This window comes from Protopterus annectens, chromosome 4.part1 (genome assembly GCF_019279795.1).
Source record: "Protopterus annectens isolate FY-2018-M chromosome 4.part1, PAN1.0, whole genome shotgun sequence".
NCBI classification, from domain to species: Eukaryota; Metazoa; Chordata; order Ceratodontiformes; family Protopteridae; genus Protopterus; species Protopterus annectens.
This window is the reverse complement of record NC_056734.1, coordinates 647,072,738-647,097,176: the sequence shown is the minus strand read 5'-3', so window position 1 is coordinate 647,097,176 and position 24,439 is coordinate 647,072,738. Positions and strand designations below refer to the sequence as shown.

The 24,439-nt window shown below is 37.3% G+C and overlaps 1 protein-coding gene across 2 annotated transcripts in view; it reads left to right on the top strand.

The window, feature by feature from the left end:
- Nucleotides 1-24,439, top strand: part of EPHB1 (EPH receptor B1) — a 1,597,777-nt gene that overhangs the window by 424 nt on the left and 1,572,914 nt on the right. The window lies entirely within an intron of this gene.

Sequence of the window (24,439 nt, the reverse complement as noted above, 5' to 3'; positions counted from 1 at the left end):
AGAGCAAAGGGGAAATGGTTTTGAAGCAAAAGTTACAACTATTTGGCAGGTCTTAGTTGTTGTGATTTACCATTTTCTTAAACGGTGGTCAGAACGCCTGTTGTTCAGTGTTTTTTAACTGTCAAACATACCCGAGAATAAGATAAATTTTAAGAAAGGAAAAGACACTGGCAAGATGAATGCGATCCCATCTGTAAGTTGGTGGCCCCCTTCCTTACCCCTTCCTCAGTTTTCCTGCAGCTGCATTGCAGTGGTTCTGCTATATGAGCCCAGAAATGATCTGAAGGGTCAGAGTATAGTCCGATAGATGCTGTGTGGATTGGGGGAAAGAGGATACAGTCTGGCCAGACTGCAGCATCTTTTACTGTAATGAATGGTCACCTTCGGCTGCCTGTTGTAATGTACTTTATGCATATGTGATCATACCATTCATAGTTGTTCCCCTGGTTAAAGGTAATAGTGCTGCAAAGGACATCATGTATTACTCGTTTTTGTGGAAGGATGGGGGGGGGGGGGCATAAACATGGGAAGACATGGTGTTAAATGTTGTGTGGGGATCGTTTCCCTTCTTCAGCTGAAGTACATTTATTTGTTTTTTTTCTGGGCATTCATTCTCTCTGTGCATACCCTTTCCGTAGTCTAGTGTGCCCCCCACCTTCCAGAAATAGAGGGCCTGTTGAAACATACACATACAAGTTAGTCGTGTGAACAGGACCACTGAAAGGATGGCACAACAGCATGTTTTAAAAATATGTTATATTACGACTTTTAAGATGGGTTTTTGTGTGCATATTTGAACACCTGTAAGGTACACACTGAAAAACGTTTTTGGTGAAACGTAATTAAAAAAATGGGAAATGTTATAATGCACCAGCAACAAGTATGGGATTCTTTTTTTTGTCAGAGAAGAGACTGCCACCTCAGTATGCACAGAATAGTTCTTGTGGTTCAGGTTTAAGGTTCTTACTGTATTTATTTTAATGTATTATAAAGTTAAAATGCCTATATCTCCAGCCACCTTCTCTGAGGTTAGTGTCAATATTTGTATTTTCATGCATATGTGTCATCTGTGTTTAAAATGTGTACCACTAGCCTAGAACCTGCAAAGTGAAGAATTCCATTGTGTTTTTGTTACCTCCCTGAGTGTGAAGGGGGATCAAACCAGCAGATACCAAGTGTTGAAAATTTTTCCTGGCTTATGCTAGTAATAGTTTAGTCAAGTCTGAAATCATTGTATCCTTCAGAACACATATGCAGTTTGGACCCTGGTTGACAAAGGTTTTCCACATTATTGAAAAATAAGCAAATACATAAATAAATAATATATCATGCAAAATAAGATATATGATTTCAGTGGAAAGAAGTAGAAATGTTTTTTGGTGTTTTATTTCCTTTTGTTTGATTTTGAGATCCTGAAAGTTACATGCAAAATTACATTATTGTTATTTTTTTAGTGAATTCTGTGCATTACCTGATGGTTCTCAGGGAAGGAGAGTCATATAGATTCAAAACTGTTTATGTCCTGTGGCAGCCAGATGTTACTGCATGGCTGGGTAACATCTATTGGGAACAGTAGGATTTAGGACAGGGGTAGCAGACAGTTTGCAGAATATTCTTTAGGCATCAATGTTTCATTTTCACATTTTCATTCTCTCTTTTCACTCTATTTCCCCCCTTTTTTCTTTGTCTTTTGAAAATAGTAAAATAATTTCAGTCCTCTTGAGTGGGAGACAGCATACTGTAAACCATATAAATCTTTTGTTTATGCTGAAAGAATAAATAATTATGTCAGCATCAGATACTTGTTACAAGTACGCAAGTTGGCCTTTTATAATAAAGAAGAGAAAATGGGAAATTAAAGTTATAGCCTGGTTTTAGCAATCTTTCTGGAATAATGACATGTTATCAACCAGTGCCTGTTCATGATTGTATCTGAGTATGCAATTTTGTTTATAAAATACATAAATTATTTTTGTATTTGTTGACTTAGAGTAAAGTGAAATATACATATCTGTGTGCATGTGTAGTATTAAATACATTCACATAAACTGATTTGTGCAGATATATGTACTTGTCTACTTATATTCACACACGCGCGCACACACACACACACACACACACACACACACACATACACACACACTCCTATACATGTAAGATTATTTAGAAAGGATAAACTTATATGACAGAGATGCACATCTACATTTGCAAATATGTATTAAATATTCTTATTAAATCTGCAAGTAACAAAATCGAAAAGCAAAGATAAATTAAAAAACTATTAAATGTATTTACTTCTTTGTTCTTTTTTGATTGATTGCAGTAGACATGCAGGGGTATGTTGGCAGATATCACTTCATCAACAGTAGTGAGCTGTACATTTTTCTGAATGCTAACACTAAGTAATGGTTTGCACAGGTGACTGTATTTCTTTTGTCCAAATCTAATTGGAGACCATGCTCTGGCCCCTTCCTCTCATCAAAGGCCTGCACTTATATATGCAAGTGTTCTGTTTTACAGGCTCCACTGCGATTTTATGAGTAGTACTACACTTGTATAAGCATTCCATGAGTGTGTCCCCCCCCCCCCTCCCAACCACTGTATCTCATATGGAAATGAGCTGTAAGTGCATTCCTTATCTGGTGAAATAATGTCTGATCCCAGTGTTCTTAGGTGAAGAAAGGAATGTGTGTTTATTTCCATGGCACACAGAATTCCTTTTTGTGATCAGCTCTGTATCTTTGTATATGGATTTGTCAAAGGTGAACATATGCTGCATGCCCATTCACTTGTAAAATAATGTGATCATAGGTAAATATGACGCTAACTGCTCTGAAGGGCCATTTTAAGCCTACCCAATAACCCAAGGTCAGAATCAATCCCTGTACATTGCATCTATGAGGTGAAGACCTTAATCATTATGCCAAACCCACCCACAGAGCATACGTTAATCCATAGTAGTTTACTCCACTAGGGAGAATAAAAGGCTTTTTTTTTACCAATTTGTTGCACATTCTCCAGTTCCCAGGGGAGATGGAATTGGATTGATGTCTTATTCTGCCTGTTCACTAGCCTGGCCCCTCATAGATCACTTCCTGACCTACCCTAGACACAGTAAGGTGGAAAGCATTTTCCCCATCAGAAGTCATATAATGCAAATATACTTCTCAATCATGCATTGAGAGGCAACACAACTAGCAACAGTTGACAGTTGTTCATTATTCCAGGGGCCTTTTTCTAGCTCTCACATGTCTTTGAGACCTTTAAGGCTGACATTTTAGCATGCAGTGATGTCTGGAAAGTAACGTCTTTAAGGCTGAAATTTTAGCATGCAGTAATGTCTGGAAAGTGGGGTACACACATACATGCTCTGTTCGCATGAAGCCTTTTTATGTAGCTTCGTATATCTCATTGTTGAAACTGATGGTCACAAATCTGTTCTCACCCCCAGGAATTTCCATGGGGTCACTGAGACAGTATATCTTGTGCACCCTTTCCCCATTATGGAGAACAGACCTCCAGTACTTCAACCCCCTTCCAGGCCAGCAGTCAGACACAGAGGCAGATACTTTGTCTTGCTGTTAGCAGATCATTCTCTGTGGTTCTGCACTTTGGTTGTGAAATGTCTTGGCAACCTTGAAAGTCTTTCATAGGATCTCACAGCTGTTTGTAGTAAAGTGACAATAGTACAGACATTCCATTTATCATATAGATTTGTACTCTAACAGAAGAGTGGCTTTAAACCTGCAATATCAGAATGCTCATTAAATAGAATGTGTAGCTCATATATATGACTCAACTAGTTATGATGTACCAAATTCCTGTTAGGGTCTGGATTCTCAAGCTGTGTAGGGTGAAGTAGCCCATCCTTTTTTGATCCCTTCAGGTCAGCGAACTGCTGACTTAATCTTCATATGAGTTTGAGCAGAAAGCACTGCACAGTTTTCTGATCTATAAAAGATCATTGAAAACATGCACCTTCCGATTGCTTGACTTATGTAGTATGCAGTAGAAAGTGATATTCTTTCAGATTTGAAATAAAAATGTAATTCTTTGCTATATCACTATTCCTCCTTTTCTAGATATGCCACCATAGCGTACTCCATTTGTTTTGCATATGCTAATCAGAAATCTGTCACCCTCCTGCCTGCTTTAATATGTGGTGAAACTAGCCCAATGTAATTTCCATATTTATGTAAACAGTTATGTGGATGTCTTTTAAAATGATTATTTGCTGTTTTAGTAAAATCCAGAGAAGCAGCACATCACATTAAATTAGCATGCAGGGAAAGCAGGAGTTGGATGAGCTTGTGTTGTTACTTGTTGAGGTGAGCTTAGAGATTTATGTGCTGTTCTTTTTCAGGTCATCCAAGGTCAATGCAACCTGCAAATGGATAGAAGCTTACTGTGCTTTAATCCAAGTCTTGCTTTTCCACTTGAAGCCCCTAGAGTTATGGCTAAGCACTTTAAGCCCCCTACAGTTAAGTATCAGAACTTGAAGCCACTAAATACTGAAACAGGTAATAGGGAACTTTTTTATGGTACCTTAAGTATGAACTATATTGCTGAAGAAGTGCATGGAGGTAGAAGAGCAGAGCTATTTAAGCAGTACTGGAGAGCCCTTTTCAAGGCAGGATTACCTGATCATCAGTATTAGCAGTATTGACACATTCTTATGAGGAGTTCGTTTTGAGGTTATTGTTATAAGGACAACCGACAGCGTCACTACTTTCATGCAGTTTGTGAACTATCATTTTGTATTGTAATGTAATTTCTTACTTTGATGTGTTGCTTATGATTGTGCAGAGCAGTTTATGCCTGCAGCATTGGCTAAGTTAAACTATGAGTTGTTAATGAAAATCTTTATGTTGACTTTGGTTTTATTTCCTTAGTTTTAATTTACATACTGTGTGACTCTGGATACTTAACCAGAGCCAAAAAAGAGTTCCTTTTAGCAGGTTTTGCCCATTATCAAATGGATAAAAAAGAAAAAATATATGGCACTGACACAATGACTGTTAATCTTCTCTTCCCTGCATCAAGACTTGATGGCATTGACATAATGTACTGTTACTATTCTGTGGGCTGCATCATGACTTGAAAGACTTCATTTGATCAGTGAGCAGATTTCATTATTAAAAATGCTCATTTTTCCTCAGGACCTCCTTTTCTTGCTAGTCGCACATTGCGTTTGGTGCTCATTCTTCAATTCTTGCAGTAGTTTGATTGCATTTTTTCACATTTCCTGTGAATGGCTGATATTTTCTGGTCATCTCCATCTCTTACTTGTTCCTCCGCCTCTGAACATCATGAAGTGATGTGACTTAGGACACTGTTGTTACAGTCAGTAGGACAGAGTGACATCCTGCAAAGTTTGAATATTTTACCAACTGTAGAGGCATCACAATGACATTGTTTGGGCCTCAAAGTAGTGGACATACAAGTACTTTTGATAGCACTAGACTTTGGTGTTCTTTTTATGGGATATGGATTTGATTATATTGCAACTTTGATACCTTTCTGAGAGGAATCATTAGACAGATTGATAACAAGGTATAACTAGCTGCAGTTTGGGCTATTTGGTAATCCTAACAAACTGAGTAGTTGGAGCCACATTCACAGAGGTCAACCTGATGTTTTACCAGTTGAAAATACTGAAGCTGTCCTTGGGGATTTTCTGTGACAAGCTTTCTCAGTAGAACCATTGCTGAATGAACCATATTGGCCCTGGAAACAGGCTGACAGTCAGGAGCTGTGTTCTATTACCCTGACTATGCAAAGCAATGGAGAAGGTTTTCTGAATTTCGGTTGTTCAAAACCAGTGTTGTTGGACTGATAAGTTGAATCATTGTGATTAATAGTCTTACTGCCACATAGAAGGAGTGTCACCACAATGTCTTCTTTGTGGTTACATTTTAGGAAAGGAAGGAGACAGAAAATATTCTGACCACAAATACTGCTGTCTTCCTAAGGAAGTGTATATTTACTGCATGTTACCCTAAGTGCATGCGCCTTCACACAAGTGAGTTTCATTCTCCGAATTGTGTAACTGCTTAATCATTTGTTAACTGGGTGAGCTGCTCTGGTTGCAGTAATCATTCTTCATTTCAAATAAATGCTTTGAATACTATGAGGCAGACTGTTGGCTTCTACTACAACCTCTCCTCTATCTCAGATGCCAAGAGTCATTCCTGATTCCAAGATTAATCCAATACTTTTTTCCATAGTCTGGAAGGAGATTGAAACATTCCAGTGCAGGTCGTGACCACAGGCTTTTCTTTTGTTTTATTCTCTACCCATTTCCAACCCCAACACCTTGCATGCAATGACTTAAAGTCATTCAGGCTGAAAATGTCAGTCACTGTGTACCCTAGTATGTGTAATTATGGGATCATTTTCAGCCATGACCTAGACCACAGATAGGGCAATGCAAAAAAAAAGTGTGTATATGTGTGTGTGTGTGTGTGTGTGTGTGTGTGTGTGTGTGTGTGTATATATATATATATATATATATATATGGACAGAGAGAGATAAGCGGAGGGATAGATGGGAAGAGGGGAATCCTTAAAACACATACATTTCACTAGCAACTACAGGCTGTTCAGCTAAAATCAGTAAAAGAATTGTAACAGCAGCACGACATTTAAACAAAGTAGTCCATATAATGATATAACGTGTTCATGGAAGTATGAGAAGAACGGCCTAAGCAGAGCTGATGTAAATTAGGCCAGCAATCATCTCCAAACTGATGTCACAGAATAGTAGGGCAATCAAATTGGAAAAATAGAACTTTTAGCATTTTAACATATTGAGCATTTGGATGAAAATCTTCTGCTACTTATATTTCAGAGAGTATGTGTCAACCGCCTAAGTCTGCCTTCTGGTGTATTGATTTTGGGGTTTGGCGAACTATGCATGCTCATTCTTTATCAAAGCCCCCCCCCCCCCCCCGTATGCATATTTTACAGGAAAAAAGAAGTATGTGAGTTAATGCAAATTAGCATGTTGGTTAAATACCTACCATTTCAATTAAAAATTGTAGTTGGTGTTTATTTGTTTTTCAGGTTTTCTGGTTTTCTATACTTCTCATTCTGGGAAATTATAAGCAGATGCTAAGACACTTTTCAAAATGTCATAAGGGGCATCATAACTGAATGACAGTAGAAGTGTAAGGCCGGGAATGTCTGCATACAAGTAGCACATTAAATTCTGTCGGAATTGACTTGCATCCATCTATGCTTCCTCCTCGGACTGTTTTCTGTCTTTCAGCCTGTACTGTAGAATTTCACCTGTTCAAAGAGACAGTTTCTTCTGCAGATTTAGAGAATATAATTATCCTAACTTCCGGGCGGGAGATAGAAATTGTTGAAATGTTACCACTCCTTTGAAAAATCAGCAGAGCTAATGAAGTATGCGCTTACTGAGCTCAGTGTTGGGTGTTTTCTGTCTCTCGCTCTGTACTTTACTCCCCTCAGCCCAGCCCATTCCACCAATGCTGCACTTTGCAAGTCCATTATCACATTGCTTTCGATTGAGAAACCCTTAATGATGGTCTCTGGGGGGTTGTGGGTTGGTGAAAGCGGGGATAAGAGAAAGAAGCTATATAAACACCATCTAAGCAAAAGGCTTCATTAAAATGTGAGTTTGTCACGTACAGGTAGCATACTTAAAAGGAATTGCAAATGCTTCTATAAACGTAAAAAAACAAATGTTGAACATCTCTTATATTTTAACTTTCTGTTAAACCAGAAGCTTTTGATGACATTTCAAAGTCCTGCATTTTGACAAATGTGTGAGATTTACAGTGTAAACAGTCTGCATTTAGAGAAGTTCAGAAAGGATTTTGTCCAGTAACAGATGACCTCTTACAGAGTATCAGATGCTCACTCTTCAGTCCAGTTAGTGAGACAGTTTTAACTAAGTATTACCTTTACATGTGGCACAAGGAAAATATAAAAAGTCATTGTGCTGTTAGGAAAGAAAATGAATGTAGTTCAGTGAAAGGATATGTGAACAGAACAGGCTTAGTCAAAAGATACATGGGGAATGGGTTTAGAGTAGGCCAGGGAAAACAGCTTGTTTACTTAATCTATCTCTGTCTCTATTACAGCTGTACTATGTCCATGATGTAAAGTTCTGATCACAGCAGGAGTATCAGATATGACGTTTTGCAGCTGTGTGACAGAAGCGTGAATGAAAAGTAGCTTCTACATTAATTCCTTTTCAGAGTATTTCTGTAAAGTAAAACATTACCTTCCTCAGAAAGACAAAATAAATGTTATTTTAATTTTTGTTACTATGTAGGCCCACTAGATCTGAGGCCTCGGATCACAAAGAATTGATTCGCTCACCCTCAAATGAAGTCCACAAGATATAGCCTAGCTGATAGATTCATACTGTGGCCTCTAGATTTAAATTATAATGCCTGAAAGGAAATGCTTATCACCTGAATAATAACTATGTAAGATGCTAGTTGCTTTCTCATCATATGTCTCAAATATCCAGATTGTTGCAGACTGTCTAGATGTTTACCTTATAATTTTGGTCTGTTCCTCATAATGTATATTTCTGGCAAACCACCAAAGTCTGAAATTACTAAACAATGATATTTATTTATTTTATTTTATTTTTATTTTACATTTGTTGATCGGGATAGACCAACTGAATACATGTCCATTTTCAGCGGAGGCCCGGGGAGAAATGCTCCAAACTACAGAAAAAATAATACAGGAAAAATCATCATATCAATACATGTTGCAAACAGTTTACAGACTCTGTTCAGTCAAGCAAGTTGTACATTCGGTCATTATTAATCTTATATAAGTATCTAAACTAGCAATTATGTCACAGCTTGTATGTGGTATAAAGTACTGTTTGGCACACAATTATAGAAAGGAGCTAGTCAGAATTAGAACAAGAACATAGCACCCTTCACAGTAACTCAAAATCAGTTATTCTATTGACTTTCTATGTTGGTAAGAGCAATTCTTTTTTTTTTCTTTCTTTTTTTTATTGCATCCTTCTTTTTTTCTCAAATTTCTTTTTATTTATTTCCATAATATCAACACAAAGAGTCAGAACAAAAACTGTTCATGTTACTGTTTACACAATTTGAGCAGAATAATAAAATTAGACATTTGGACATTACCATAAAACATGCTTCAATTTAGAATCAAGTCTACAACAGTGGATTACCGTAAAACTGAAATTATGTTTTTGACTCGAACAGTCAACCTCTTAAGCGCAATAAATCTGAACAATGGTAAAAACAGGGTGGGGCAAAGGCCCAAAATTTGTGACATGTTTTAATTTTAATAAGATTGAATTTCTTAAAACTTGTCACAAATTTTGGGCCTTTACCCCCCCCCCCCTTTTTTTACCATTGTTCAGATTTATTGCACTTAAGAGGTTGAGAGGTATGTTTGTCATACCTTTTTTATCTGCATGTGGCAACACTAACTCCATTACCACTGACATATGTGTCCTGTCTTCCATTTTACTTGAATTTTTGGCCTACTGCGATATAATTTCATAAATATTTATTACTTTTTTCTGTGACTTATTACTATTATTTATTGTTTTTCTTGTTTGTTACATAAGTAGTTGTCACGTTCAGTGATATATTTATGGCACCAGATAACTTGGGGAGCAGAAGTAGTACATAATTAGTTTGTTGCATTTATTTTCATTACTAGTTACAGATGCATACATATAGCACAACAACGGGCATGACATTTCATCACAGAGAGCTCATAGCTCCTCAATACTAACATATAAGTTATGGAAAAGCCCTGTTTGGTCATACCAGTGTGATCAGTCTAACACACATTGCACTGTTGATCAGATCATCACAGAAATCTGGTATCACTACATCACTTCCTCTTCATAGAAGAAAATACATTTTGAATTTAAAATCGAAAATGTAACATTATGCACATTAATACATCATAGCATTTTCACTTACATAATTTTCATTGTGAGAACATGCATTATCAAAAGCGCTTGACATTTTGAAGCAATTTGCTTTTTTCACTAACACAGAAAATTGTAGACGTTTTTCAGTCTCTAAGCCCAATTTCCAGGTAACGGCTATTTTTTTTTTTTGGAACCATCACTTGTCTTAGCACATAACCAGAAACGTTTTCTTATTTTCTTAGATGTGCTGCGATACTTCTGTATGCAGCATTTGATATTGTAGCTATGTCAGCCTCTGTATGTATCCAAAACCTCACTGGAATGCCAAGAATTGGAAGTCTGATGTGCCATTCACCTGGGTTTGACTGTTTACTCACATAGCATAAAAAGAAAAGTTTCTTTTACATTTTCTTATTTTTAGACTCTGTTGCTAATTGTTTCACAACTTTAGTCTTAACCCACAATAGCAATATATACAATTTTATTACATTTCTGGCATTTCTGCTTCATGCCAGTTACACTGCCAGTTACACTTCTGACCCACTATGAATACTGTTTCAACTAGTACACTTTTCTTTTTATTTTTTTTCATATGAACATTTACATTGGTCCCCACCATGCTATATGCTCTACCTATTGCATGTTTTCATTGCTTAATTTCATTCTTATTTATTGCTATTTTCATGTCCAAAACTTGCTTTTTTTTCAGACTGACAATCAATTTATATAGCTTTGTTTAATTCTAAGTTTGGGCCCTACATTATCTTTTATGAAACTATGCAGTCTGCAGTGCATATGACAATCCTATCTTTAAAATGTCTATCTATAGTACCACGAAATGTATAATTTCACATATGTTTCTGCAGACTCACCGCCTTTCAGGACACATTTATGGGAAACATCTTTCGGCTTCTCCCATTAGGGGTCACCACTGCAGATACGTGGTCCACAGATTGATTGGCAGTGGAGTGTTTACAGCGTTGAGTTGCCAGCCCAGCGCCCAACCTTCCCAGAAGGCACACACATGCACATACTACATGTCTTTAAAACTCATTTGACTGCAGGGAGGACATGGAGACTTCACAGAACAGCTGCTCCAGCTGAGAATTGAGCCGCAGAACCTCTTGTTGTGAGGCAACAACATTAACTGCTGCACCACCGCGGCTGTAATTTATGGGAAACGTTATTTCATATTGTTACATTTCTCATAGGTGCAAAGAGTTAATCAAGCTTTGCTATCTCTGCTTCATATCTGCTTAGCAAATGTGAAAACACAATAAATGGGTTCAGAATCTCTAGCCGTTTACTTGTTCTTCATAGTCTGCCTTGTCCAATTTTCCTGCTGTTCTGTAACATGCAAACCTTTGCTTCTATGCCGACAGTGATGATGGTTATGTGAACGCATATGACTTTGTTTGACTGGATTATGTCATTTTTTTTCTCAAGATCTCCTTTTTCTGGTTGTCGACTTGTCTGTGTCAATGCCAAACCAAAATATTAGTAAAATCATCAGTGAGGCTTTCTGTGGCATTATTTCATAGTTTCTCACTATTCTGAGCATTTGTAGATCTCCTGTGGCATTATTCACAGTTTCTCACCAGTACAAATATTTGTGAATCCCTTCTAGCATTGGTGGTGGTTTATCTCAACTTGTAGTTAAAAGTATCCCTTTATGACACCATGTCATAATCTGTGGCATATTTGAGACATCAGACACCTGAGAAACTAGAATATATTAGTTGATTGCATTTATTTTCCATACCAGTTTGACACACACATGTAGCACAGCAACATTGTCAGGACTACAGTGAACACCTCAGTGCAGCCCCATGCATTACAGGAAATCTATATTTTGATTTCAAGTCACGATCAGTCTAACATTGATCATTCTTATTGTCATAGTGATGTAGTATCAGTACTATTGTCATTTGTCTGTGTGCTTGTCCAAGGCAACCTTGAAAACAGATAATTGTTTGAAGCATAGGATTTACCTATCACAATATTTAAATTAATAAACAATAAGGACTTGGTAATGTTTTACCCTCTGCCACACTACAAGAGGACACTGAAGAGGTCAGTGACTTTAATGGACCTGATTCTCTGAGGTGCACCTTAAGTAGGAGATTAGACCAGGACCAGCCTGAAATAAGGGAGGGCTAGAAAAATGAGTGTGGACAGAGGCTTTGTCTCGTGTGGATGATTGGATTAGTGACACTACTGCTGGCTGAAATGGCGTGACACACATTCGGAACACGTGTATCATATTGTTAAAAGACTTCTATTATAGAGTCAGCAATGCGAATAGATGAAAAGATTAATGCATAAGAATGTACAACTGCATAATTTGATAAAACCGCTAATCACGGATTTTCAGTAAAATGACAGGGTAATTGGTCTTTAGGTAATGTGATGGGCTTCCGTGTTCTGCTGCTCTGCATGTTTTGTAGAGGAAATGAGAACCAAGATGGAGGAAAAGGCAGATCAGTACAGAGTTCACAGGCATGAACTATGGATGCTGAACATCATCTTCACATCCAACCTTTAAAATGGCTTATTGATCATGTCAAATGTGTGATCATTATAGGAATTAATGGAATAAAGCTATGTGTTAGTCAGTAACACTTAAGTATCGTGGAGGCCTTCTCCATACAGTATAGTTACTGGTCTTCACACAAGTAAGCCTTCTGCAAAAGAAAACAGTTTTTGTAGGGGCAGATACAGAGAAGAGAGTGCATATCTTGAAGAAATATTTCCTCCATTAGCTGAACATGGTGTTCTATATTGTGCCATGGATAATGAGGAAAGGTGTGAATAGACAGACAGAGAGAGAGTTTCTGTTGGAGATACTATCACAGTTACATTTATATATTTGCTGATGGCTAAGCCCTAGCAAAGCCACTCAGAGAGGAACAAAAAAAAAAAAGGAAATGTCATTTTTATGGCACAGTAAAACTTGTCCCAACAACCAGTTCACTAAAATGTAACTCCTCTTCAGCTTCAGGTTCCTGAGGTACTAAATCTCAGAGCACTTGTTCCCTGCAGACGTGGCTTTGATTTGCACATCCTTCCTTTGTATAAGGTTTGACTTTGAGTTAAGCCAATTAAAATGGTTAATAATTAGCCATTTTTGCCCCTTGCGACATATCCCATTACCAGACTGAAGAGATTAACTAGAAGACATAGACTAGGCCAGGGCCAAATTGTTCAGAAAACAGCAGGCAGAAAGTTGACATTACCTATGAAGAATGTGTTTTTCTTGAAAGGATTTCAAAATTTCAGCATGCAGGTCACTGTTACATTTTTATTGCATTCAGTATGCTTTTATACTGAAACACTGGAAAGAGGTGGTTAGCGATGTTTCTTGTAATATGCATCATCAAATCCCCTTTTACTGAAATTGGCTCCAAACAATGGTGTGTTGTCAGGAAAAAAAAAACAGAAAAAAAAAAGAAATAGTCAGGGGATTTCTATGCAGTGAGTACAACATTCACTAAAGTTGAAACTGCTGCATTTGGGAATGAGATCCCTAAACTGTGGACAGATGAACCTTATAAAGAAGAAATTCCCCTGTCCCTGAATTGCAGCTGTATATTATACTACAGGGTGTAAGAAGCAAAGTCTGCCCTCTTCTACAGTAAAGCTGACTTCAGCATATTTTTTTTTTCAAATTCAAACTGAATTCAAAAATTCAGAGTTTGTGTAATTCATGTGGGTGACTTGGATTTCTTGTCAGGAAACAAACTTATAATCCTTTCTTTTGAGGGGAACTACCTCCTCTTATTTTAAATAATTTCAGGTTTGCTGTAATTTGGATAATGCATTGAATTAACATTCAGTATTTGCAAACACAGATATGAGAATATGAATTAGCATACTCCTTTATGATAGCACATTGATTCACTGAATTGTGTTTCTCCACTGCTGAATTTGCAGAAGTATGTTTCCGTAACTAAAACAGTACTTCAGGATGGCATTGAGTACTGAGTTTTCTAAGGGGTTACGGCGCAAATGATGCCCCCTGCACCATACCACTTCCACCACTGTGTCTTCTAATCAGCTCTGAGAACACTTTATCAAATAAACAACAAAATGGGAAATGTGATTTCAGATAGAGCTATTTCTGTTAAAGTTGTCGCTATGACTCAAAGTCTGTGAAGTATACAACTGCTTTAAGATATCTATTTTTTTTCTGTAGTCCATATGCCATTTTCTGTGGTCCCAAGTTACACCAGTTTCCAGGCTTTATTTAATAAATTATAACTGTGTGGAAGTAATGTTAAAAGCTCTTTAATTGCAGTCAGAGATAGTTTTGCAGCATTTACAAGTCTGTTGAAACAATATTTTTGCTTTATTACTGACCTCTGCTTATGACAAAGCTTGCTTCAGTTGGGGCATACTCATCTACTACCTACTCTGTGTGTTTGTCAAGGGAAGGTGTGCTTTTTCCTGCCGTCAAGAGTAAGGTATAGCTAGCTGGAGTTTTACTACCCCATTTTATCCTAGGATCTGCACTATCATGGAGAGTGTCCTGCCTGTTCTGGTTTTCTGTCTGCTGCTAACACAAGCAGCAGTTTGTATGTGCACATTAAAAAAACAGTGCACCAGTGCTTCATAATGAACTGCCAGACTCTTAAATGCCCTTAACCCTCAACTCACATTGCTACTTAACTGTGTTTTGAGAGACATAGTCCAGAGAACATGTTAAACAATTTGTCCAGTGAGACCAATTGTTTACCTACTGCATCAGCTGCTCTTGTCAAGTAGAAGGCTGCCTGCTAAAAAACAAACCAGTGATGCATTTGTGGTATGCTCTGTAATTTGAAATGGAGAGGCTGACACCTGCATGCTTTTAGGAAAATCCTTTAACACTATACTCTGTCACATTTTAAAGCATTACTGCGAGGAGTGGGGAGACATATCTTGTTAAATTTAATGGATATGGATTTAAGTACTTGATTCTGTACAACAGTGGCACTGAAGGGCTTCTATTTATTTACTTTTCCAAAATCATAGGTAAACTGATGCACACTGTCAGTGGCTACTGAAGTATATACATGAACACCTACATGTATCATGCAGTCTCTAACTTACTGACTCATGATTGGTAGCAGGCACCATGCTATACTGCATTCTGTAAATAAAATTTCAGTAGAACAAGCTAAGGCAAAAGGTATGATGGTACTATGTGGCAGACTGTAGAGTGTTTGCATGACTCATTTTGGGTTGGTTTGATGTGACAGAAGAGTGTAGAAGCTAGCAGAGCACTGGATACACAGCTATCAGCAAGAGACAGAAATAGAGCTGAATGGTAAACACTTACAACTATGGAAGGATATGCCATCTGGTCTGCTCTAAACAGAAGGGCAGGGGGGCATTACTAGTACCATTTACTGTATTGTAGGACTTGCTGACTAAGGGTACCTTGGTCTGCCATGTCATAAATCGATGTACAAGCCCTGACCTTTGCTGCATTTCAGTAGAACTGCGTTTAGTTAAGAAAAATGAGCTGTAGGAGAGCTGACTTCTGCAGAACTAGGTTTGCTATCTTCTCCTAAGTGTTACTGTCTGTGGAGTCAGTTGACTTTTACTAGATGGTAATGACTAAATAAATAAAACAAATGTATTTCAAAATATGGCTGCTGTTTTCAGGTGCACTTTCTGCTGAATTGCTTCCTGATATTTAACGGAACTTAAATTGCTTTTGTCATCATTAGACAATCAACTTAACTCTATAAAACAGTGGTTGCTACATTCAACAATTGTGAGAACTATAGCTTTTTTGCATCTGTTAGAATGTTTGTGCTAAACATTTCTTGTTCCTTAAAATAAGATAGCAGTTATCCAGGCTGTCTCACAGGAGATATAGTGGTCACTGCATGGGGGGGGGGGGGGGGTCAAGCTTCAGGCAACCTAATGATACTTTACCAGTAGGATGGTAGAAATATATAAGATGTTACCAAATTTTAGAAAGTGTTGCAGGGCCAACTGAATTATGAAGATGCCAATAAACTCCAGAAGTGCTCTTGGACATGGAGAGAAAAGGGGGTGTAATGTGTAAAGCAGTCTACCACTTTAAGGTTAACCTCTAACTTGGTTGCCACCTGGTTCTTCTTGATTTGGTAGCCACTGCATGTTAATAAATGGATTAGATGCATCCAACACTGGCTCCTGTGTCTGTGTATTTTGATAACTAGTCTGTGGTTGATGATAACACTGAAACACCCAAATATAGCACATTGGTATACTGGGATTAAAAAGTATCCTTGGATTCTAACATACCACCCTTTTGAGCTGAGTAGAGCGCTTACTCATCTTTAAGGAGTTGGAGAAAACAGCTTTTATACATAATTCTATCAATGAATTATAACCAACAAAAAGAAACAGAAAAAACACTGTTCAGTTATCATTAGACCACCAGGAGAAACTTCAAAACAAACTCTTACCCCTAGATGAAACTTATTATAAAAAAGGAACTCTGATAATAAAAATGGGAAGTAAAAAGTCTCATACGGGTGAAGGACTGCTTTATAAATTTTGAGAAAATAAACAACAGATCAACCAAAAAATTCACATATAATCAAATAAAGTGAAAACAATGGAAGAAAAATCTCTTAGAGAATCCAATCATCTATCTTTTGACAACAGTGATTAAACTTTAGAATCTTCACAGCAAATGAGTTGTTATCATTTTCTTCCAAGTGCATATATTAATTAATCATGACATCCATCCTTCTACTCTAATCACCACCAGCAGCATCAGTCATACAAGACAGTATGATAGAAAACTAGAAGAACTGTTTGCAAAAATTTAACCAGTTCATTATTGTAGTTGATATAGTAGAAAAAAAATTAAGAGGATGCAAGCCATTACTTTTCTTCATCTTGCTGGAGATGATGCCATTAAGGTATTTAATGCCTTTTAATCATGCTAGGGAATATACTGCAATTCTATTAAGAATTGCAATGTATCTGTTGTTTATTTTCACTAAAAATCAAGGCCCGCAAGTCTTTTGCCTGCACGACTAAAATGAGAAATAGAGATGCAGAATTTGAGTTTTGAGAAGTGAGTGATTCATTGTGAGATGACTTTGACTTTTGAGAACTAAGAGATACAATTTTCTGTGACATAAAAATTATAAACTAAGAAATGAGCTTATGTCAGTCTGAATTAATACTCGAGGAATCAGTAAAATTGTACTGAAGCAGAATTAACAAGTGTTCAAATGAAGAAGCTATCCAAGAATTTGGATGTGTATTCAATTAAAATAACACAAAATCTATTAAAATAAGAATAAATCCTTTTTAGCACTACACAATATAAAATGCATCATGTAGCAGCAAAGAAAGCTAAAGTTTTGCTTGATCATGATGATACTAAAAATGAGAAACAGTTGAACACCTGTCATTTTGTTCAAGGTGTGACTATCTGCAGGAAAAGGTTCCACGTCCTACTATAAATACTGAATTCAACAATTGTAGACTGCAAAATCATTTTTGAAAATTAGCAAAATTCAGAAAAATAGAAAAGGACAGAGGAAAGTTTTGCAAGTGATTGATACAAATAAACAAATAGATTGTCATTTATGAATGCAGATGATGAACATTTTGCATTCACTTTCTACACAGGGCACAAAATGCATCAGTGTTGTTATTGTATAAATCACGAGTCCAAAAAGCTAACTACAAAAGTATAGCATTTAAGCCTGCTACTAGAGCAGAAAGTAACACCCTGGCTGACAGTGCATTCTGGGATTTAGCTGGAAGGGCAGTCTTAACAGTATCCAGAGCAATGCTACTGATTTATTCTAGTCATAAACTAACATTGCTGTAGTTGAAAGAGCTGCATGATGTTTATAAAAGTAAAACTACAAATTGTGGCAATACTGCATTCAACTATATTGTGCAGAATGGTTAATGAGTAATTAGGCGTGATTAAACAAATACTCGTGGTGCAGTTACAGCTAGTTTGCACTAAATTGCTGTATAGGCAACAAGTAGTCAGTTAAAAGAATACTCGCTCAACTGAATAGTGGTAATTTCCAGAGTTGCAGAGATAGTCCTTTCATGCCCATGAAACAATCAGATCACACATTCTTGAAAGGAATGATTTGCAGAGTTGCAAAGGCAAAATTTTTCAAATTTGTTGTGTTGATGATTTGAATATTCATGCAGTACAGTCTGTTATGCCAAACATTAACTCTCAGTATGCATGTGTTTTGCAAAGCTTGATGCAAGCAAAAAGATGAACACTAGTATTTACTTTGATCTTTTTGTGACTATGCACTGATGCAGTAACCAAGGTACACGAGACAGCATTTCTTCCAGATAAACATGGAACTCTGCTTACTCTTGAAATATTACAGATGCCTTGAAATAAACAAGTTGCTAATTTAATCTAAAGCAAGGATAGTCAGTATCTTGTGTTTTCTGTAGGTTCCATAGTTTATAAAGCTTCATGATACATCACCATATTCAGTGATTATGCTTATTAAAGCATTTTTATGTAATAAGATTCCAGGCATGCTTATTGCTGACAGTGAGTCACAATTTACAGTCAGAAATGTTGTTTATTCTCTCATGAATGGGGATTTCACCCTGCAATAAACATATTGGGATAAGCACAATCAAGCTTGTAAGTAGACAGTTAAAAGACTGTCAAAGATAAAATGCAAAACTGGATTGTCAGCTCTAAGCAAGACTACTGAATACAGAAATACTCCTTTGTGATTAGTAGGGCAGTCGCCAACTTTAGCTGTTGATGAGGAGGAGAATGCAGACAAATGTGTCTATTTCGTCAGAGCTATTGGAATAAGTATATAACAAATGTGAAATAAGCTTGACAATCAGCTCTCTTATGACAAATCAGTCTATGGAGGTCTATATTAGAATGACAAAACCTCACTTACGCAAATCCCAAAAGGCCGACACATAAACAGCGAACCACATGAATACTGAATGTCCTTAAGTGCGAAATTCAAAATACCGAATTGCCATAGTTGTCCACACCATGTTTAGTGAGGTAAAACATCAGTAGGAGATTCCCTTATTCGGTATAGCTCCCTAACGTAAATGAGCAATAGTTACTGACCTTAGGGTTAGGGTGCTGGTTAAGGTAAGTGCATATATAGTAATACATTCATATTTATTTTGTTTTGGTAGGCATTACGTAGCGGGTGGTGAAGTTGGCCAACTATGGCAATTCGATATTTTGAATTTCGCGCTTAAGTATGTTCGCTGTTCTTGCAGTTCGCTGTGTATGTGTCGGCCTTTCGGGATTCACATAAGTGAGGTTTTGGCATTCTAATATAGACCCCAGTGTATGTACAGTCTACACTTCATCCAGACTCCAAAATTTGCATAGCATACATTCAGAGCAGCAAGAAGCAGTGATTACAAAAAAGACTGATACCCTGAGATTCTGCATATACGAAACAATGGATCGATGGCTTTGGAGATGTAATAGAAGGCATTTGTACAAGGCTGCACTGTTGATGGTGCCAGGATGTGAATTACCAATGATGTTACCCAACACAAAGAGTATAACAGGAACTGACACAAATGCCTATGAGAGAAAGAGAGACTTCCAGAGATATAGACCTCTTCTAAATGTGACTGTGACCCACTCAGTGACCCCACTGCACTCTGTGATGGTCCTGATATACCAGACTCTGTACATGGTTTTGATTTTTTTCCACTAAATCTGACTGCAGTCTATCAAATTCGGTAGGCCTAGCAAGACATGAAGAAGGTGGAAAGAATATGATATATGTTATAACTATAAAGACTGCTATCTAGAAGTGATACATATATATATATATATATATATATATAGAGAGAGAGAGAGAGAAAGAGATGTGTGTGTGTGTGTGTGTGTGTGTGTGTGTGTGTGTGTGTGTGTGTGTGTGTGTGTGTGTGTGACATGATCCATTATCAATATAGCCTGTTGCATGAATGGAAATTTGTGTAAACATATTTCGTGTGATAACCTTGGTATAGCATAATATACTTACACATGCCTATATTTCTGTATGTCAGCCTTGAGCTTAAGGGGAGGGATATAATATGCAACAATATGTAGTGCTTTAAAATATAAGTTACCCATAAGACTAATCTGTGCATTGGGTGGTGCATGGTGTTCAGAATGGATACATCTGACACTGGTTCCTGTGTACACCGACATTTCTTGTGGTTCAAGGTTTACAGTAACACTGAAGAGCCTGAAAATTGCATGGCTTGCCAACAGGGAACAGGAGAAATATTGCTGTAGAAAGAGGAAGGGGTACCATACTTTTGCTGCTTTCTGCCTCCCCTCTTGAAGGAAATACTTTGATGCTTGGGAGAGCTGAATGTGTCACTGAATGCAGGTTTGGATTAGGTTCCTCTACAAAGGAATAAAGTATGATCTTAAGGCATACAGTCTGTTGTACTGAAATATTTTAACATTTGGTAGGTGAGCACTTTGCTCACACTCTAATTTGGTAACTCTACCCATCTATTACTACATTACATTACTATTCTTTGGAAGCCTGACATCTGTGCACCACTGTCTGAAATGACATATGGATCCTATGGCTCCTGTGGCTTCTGTTAGTGATGACTTACTTTCAACTGCTGTGGAAGTGGATCTCTTTGTTTCTATAGGTTTTAACCTCTTGGGGCTGTCTGAGTGATACTTCCTAGTAACTTTGTGTTCCCAAGTATGTACTAAGCAGACACCCTTACATACTGAGCCTCTGTGCCATTTAAGTGGTTCTGTAACTGGTCTGTCATCCATTTTACTTGTGAGGAAACCTCTTTTATTTCCTTGTTGAAATTTGTTGCCGCATCATTGATGCACTACTGGTGTGATTTTTCATTTTTAGATAAAAGAAAACACATGCAAGGAATAAAAGGAAATTTGACACCCCTGAGTGGCACATTCCATGAATGGAAGAAGGATAATTGCAATTAAGATACTTAAAGTTTTTACAGAACCAAGAAGATGGCCACTTTTTGCTCCTAAAGCAGGAAGGGAACCATAAAATATGTTTAGAAAAGTGCAACTGACAAAAATGACTATAGCTATTGAAAAATTGTTACTGATATTTTCTCAGAGATTCTCAAAGAAAGTGTTGAACTAGTGTACTGCCAATGCCATTCACTATAGTGAAGGCTGGAGCCTAGTCAACTTTATGTTAGATTATGGGGACCTATTTGTTCAGTGGGAAAAAGAATCAGCAGTCTTGGCTGGACAATAAATATCACATATGTCTGCCGTTATATGCAGTTTTGGGGATCAGCAAATTTGAAAACATTGCTAATTACTTACAGTATTTCATTGTTGTTAGTACTTATATAATATAAAGATACCCATACATATGCCATAAGCTGTTCTTTAATATCCTTATTTAATTACTGGCATCAGTGCATTCTGTGGGATAAATATATCAGTGACCTTTGATCTGCTAATGATCAGTTCACTCACAGTGACTTATTTGTAAATGGCTCATTCATGAATAACCTGTAAATATTGCCTAGTCTGCTTCCATTAAAATAAAATTACTGTCCTTGTTTCTTTTTTCTACATCCTGTTCCGAATTGTATTCTAAATTATGGCCAGCTTGGTAGTCTTTCTATACTTGTTTGCCTTTCAGGACCATTACATGGAAAGCACCTATATCTTTCTGCTGCTTGCAGTAGGAATTATCTTGTCTTTACTTCTTAAAGTGCTGTTATGCATACCTCGATTAAAAATAATTCGAAAAGCCTATTTCATGATAAGATTTCTTGTACCTGTTAAAAGATTCTTTAAACCACTCTGCCATCTTTTATTTGTTTTACCTTTTCCTCTATACTTCAAATCATTATATGGGTTAGTTTCTTTGCTGCAGTTTCAATGAAATAGTGGATAGACCCTTCAAAGATCATTTTCTATCATGATAGAGACCATAAATGTAAGGATAAATTTAATGTATGTGGACACCTTAAAGAAGCTTCTCAACTGGCATGTTTTGCATAATAACCAGAGAAGCAGCATATAGACAAGGTGGAGTTGGGGGACTCTTGTATTACAAACATACAGTGAACCCCTAGAGTTGCGAGATGAAGTGTTTAGCAATTAAGTGCTGTCTTCATCAAGTGGACCTGTCCATTCATTATTTTCCCTCATACTACTTATCTCCTTCCCATCTGTATTAATTTGTTTGTGTCTGTTACTTTGTTTGTCAGTCGGTTATGTGGATGTATCCAACGTTGGACTGTTTTCAGACATAGCCTGAGCTTAAAACAAAGTTAAAAATTAAAGAAGTTCTACAATGTAAGTAAAAGTGTACAAAGCTGTTACAGAAGTCCTTGAACTTTATGCAAAGTAAAGAATTATGAAGTTAGTATACTTTGAAGCAAGGCACGTTAGATCTGTGTGCCACCCAAAGGTATCAAAGGAATGTACATAGGCACGGTGTGTATATAAAATAAGGTAAACAATAAGCTATGTTGTATAGGCATAAAAGATAATTAGCAATTAAATGCAGAGATGAACTTTCCTCTTTTGTGTCTAAACCTACTACCTTGGAACGCAGCCATGTGTGTCCTATCCAAGGCTTCAGTCATATTAAGAATTTGCCTGTGCCTGTAACTAGTACTGAATGTGAATATGCTTTCGGCAGGTTGATACATAAAGCACTGTTAAACGTGTCCTGTACACTTTGTTTTCTTCATATTGTTGTTTTTATTTAATGAATTTTGAATTCTGCACTGATGTGTGTACATTTCTGATGCAGTGTATTGGGTCATGTCTTGATGCAGGCAAACTTGTCAGTGTAGTATGAACTCAAAGAATAACTTACGTCTATGCCAATGTTCAAAGCAATATAGTTTGGATGTTCCCAGAATAGCACATATCCTTGATTGCAGTTGGCACACCTCTCAGCTGTCCATGATTTTGCAGAGCATCTCTAAATTTGTCTCATATTTTTGCCCTGTTACTTGTAAAATATGTGTTTTTCCTGGTAAATTACTGATAATTAGTCAGTCAGCAGTGCCAGACATTAGAGTTTATACTCTTATTGTTGAAAACATGCATGTTGATGCAAAGCCTTTTGTTCCATTAATATAAGTTGAGAACTTATTCTGAAACCCTTAACCTTCCCATATACATTCTCTGGTCCTCTGTCATCTGTCACAAACTCCTGTCATTTACTTTCAGAACTCTTTTCAACCCTATCCTCCACAATGCTTCTCCGTCTCGCCATGTCACTCTTCCTCTTTTTAACTCACTCCACCATCTCTCAACCTACTAGCATTCCACAAAGCTCCACATTCACTCACTTGAAGCCCAAGGGCTATCACATCTATTATACATTCTGTTCTCCACCTGCCACTCACACACATCTCCAGCTTCACACTTGATCTTATTGACCACTTCCTGCTCCTTTGCCCTCTCAAAGAACAAGGATTAGCCCAACACTGCCAGCTGGTGTCAGCATTTCTTAGCACATAAGAATGGGCCTATTTTGACTGTGAAATACTTATCACCTCCAGCACTCCTTATCAGAGGCGTGCCCCTGGGATTTCTACTCATCCCTCTTTAGTTTTCAATCTTTATTAAGAAGCTGCTCTCTGATATCCCTAACATTCCTATCACTCTTTATGCAGATGACATGATTATTCTTCAATCCAGTCCCTCACATTCAGCTTTTGAAACCCAGTTTTAGTCTGACCTTCACGCCCTTACGTTTGGCTAAATAACAATAAGCTACTCTTCTATCTTTCGAAACAGAAAATGATGGTATTTGGTACTACACAAAAGCTTAAAGATCTCATACAAATCTCAACATTGCAGATCTCTATGGTTCCCCAACAGAAACAACCACATCCTTTAAATGCTTAGGTTTATGGCTCAAGCACTCAGTTTACTTCTAATGCCATACTGAAGACAACAGGAAAATGATCACTTCTCTCCTTCTTTCCAGACTAGCTAGAGCTGCAATAGGCACAAGAGTTTTCTGTGTTCAGCCTGTATATGGGCTTCCCATCATAGCCATTGACTCTGAAAAAAGAAAAAGAAAAAAAAAACTTATATTCTACAGTCCATTGAAAACAAAATTTTCTTATTCATTTCCAATCCCCCCCTCAGGAACACCACTGCATTACCCTCTCCAAAGCTAAATGGCTACCAGTCTCCTACATAGTTGACCTACTCCTAGGGTCTCTTCTTTTCAAAAAACTTCTATCAGGTGTTTTTCTACCTCTTGCAGCCAAACTCCATAGTAAAACCACCTCATACAATTTCAACAACCTCTCCAAATTAACTCCTTCACTCCAGACACCCGAAACCAAACTGCACTGTACCGAGCATTCCTTCTCCGATCTTGAACTAAAACTCTGGCAATCCTTCCCCCTGACCTAAAACAAGTCTTTTCTCTCCCCTCATTTAGAACTGAACTCAAAAGTTACCTCCATTAAAAATCTGACTGCAAGTGCTTTTCCACTGGACACATCACCTAACTCCCTCTTTACCTGCATCAGTCCTACTTTGACCCTCTGT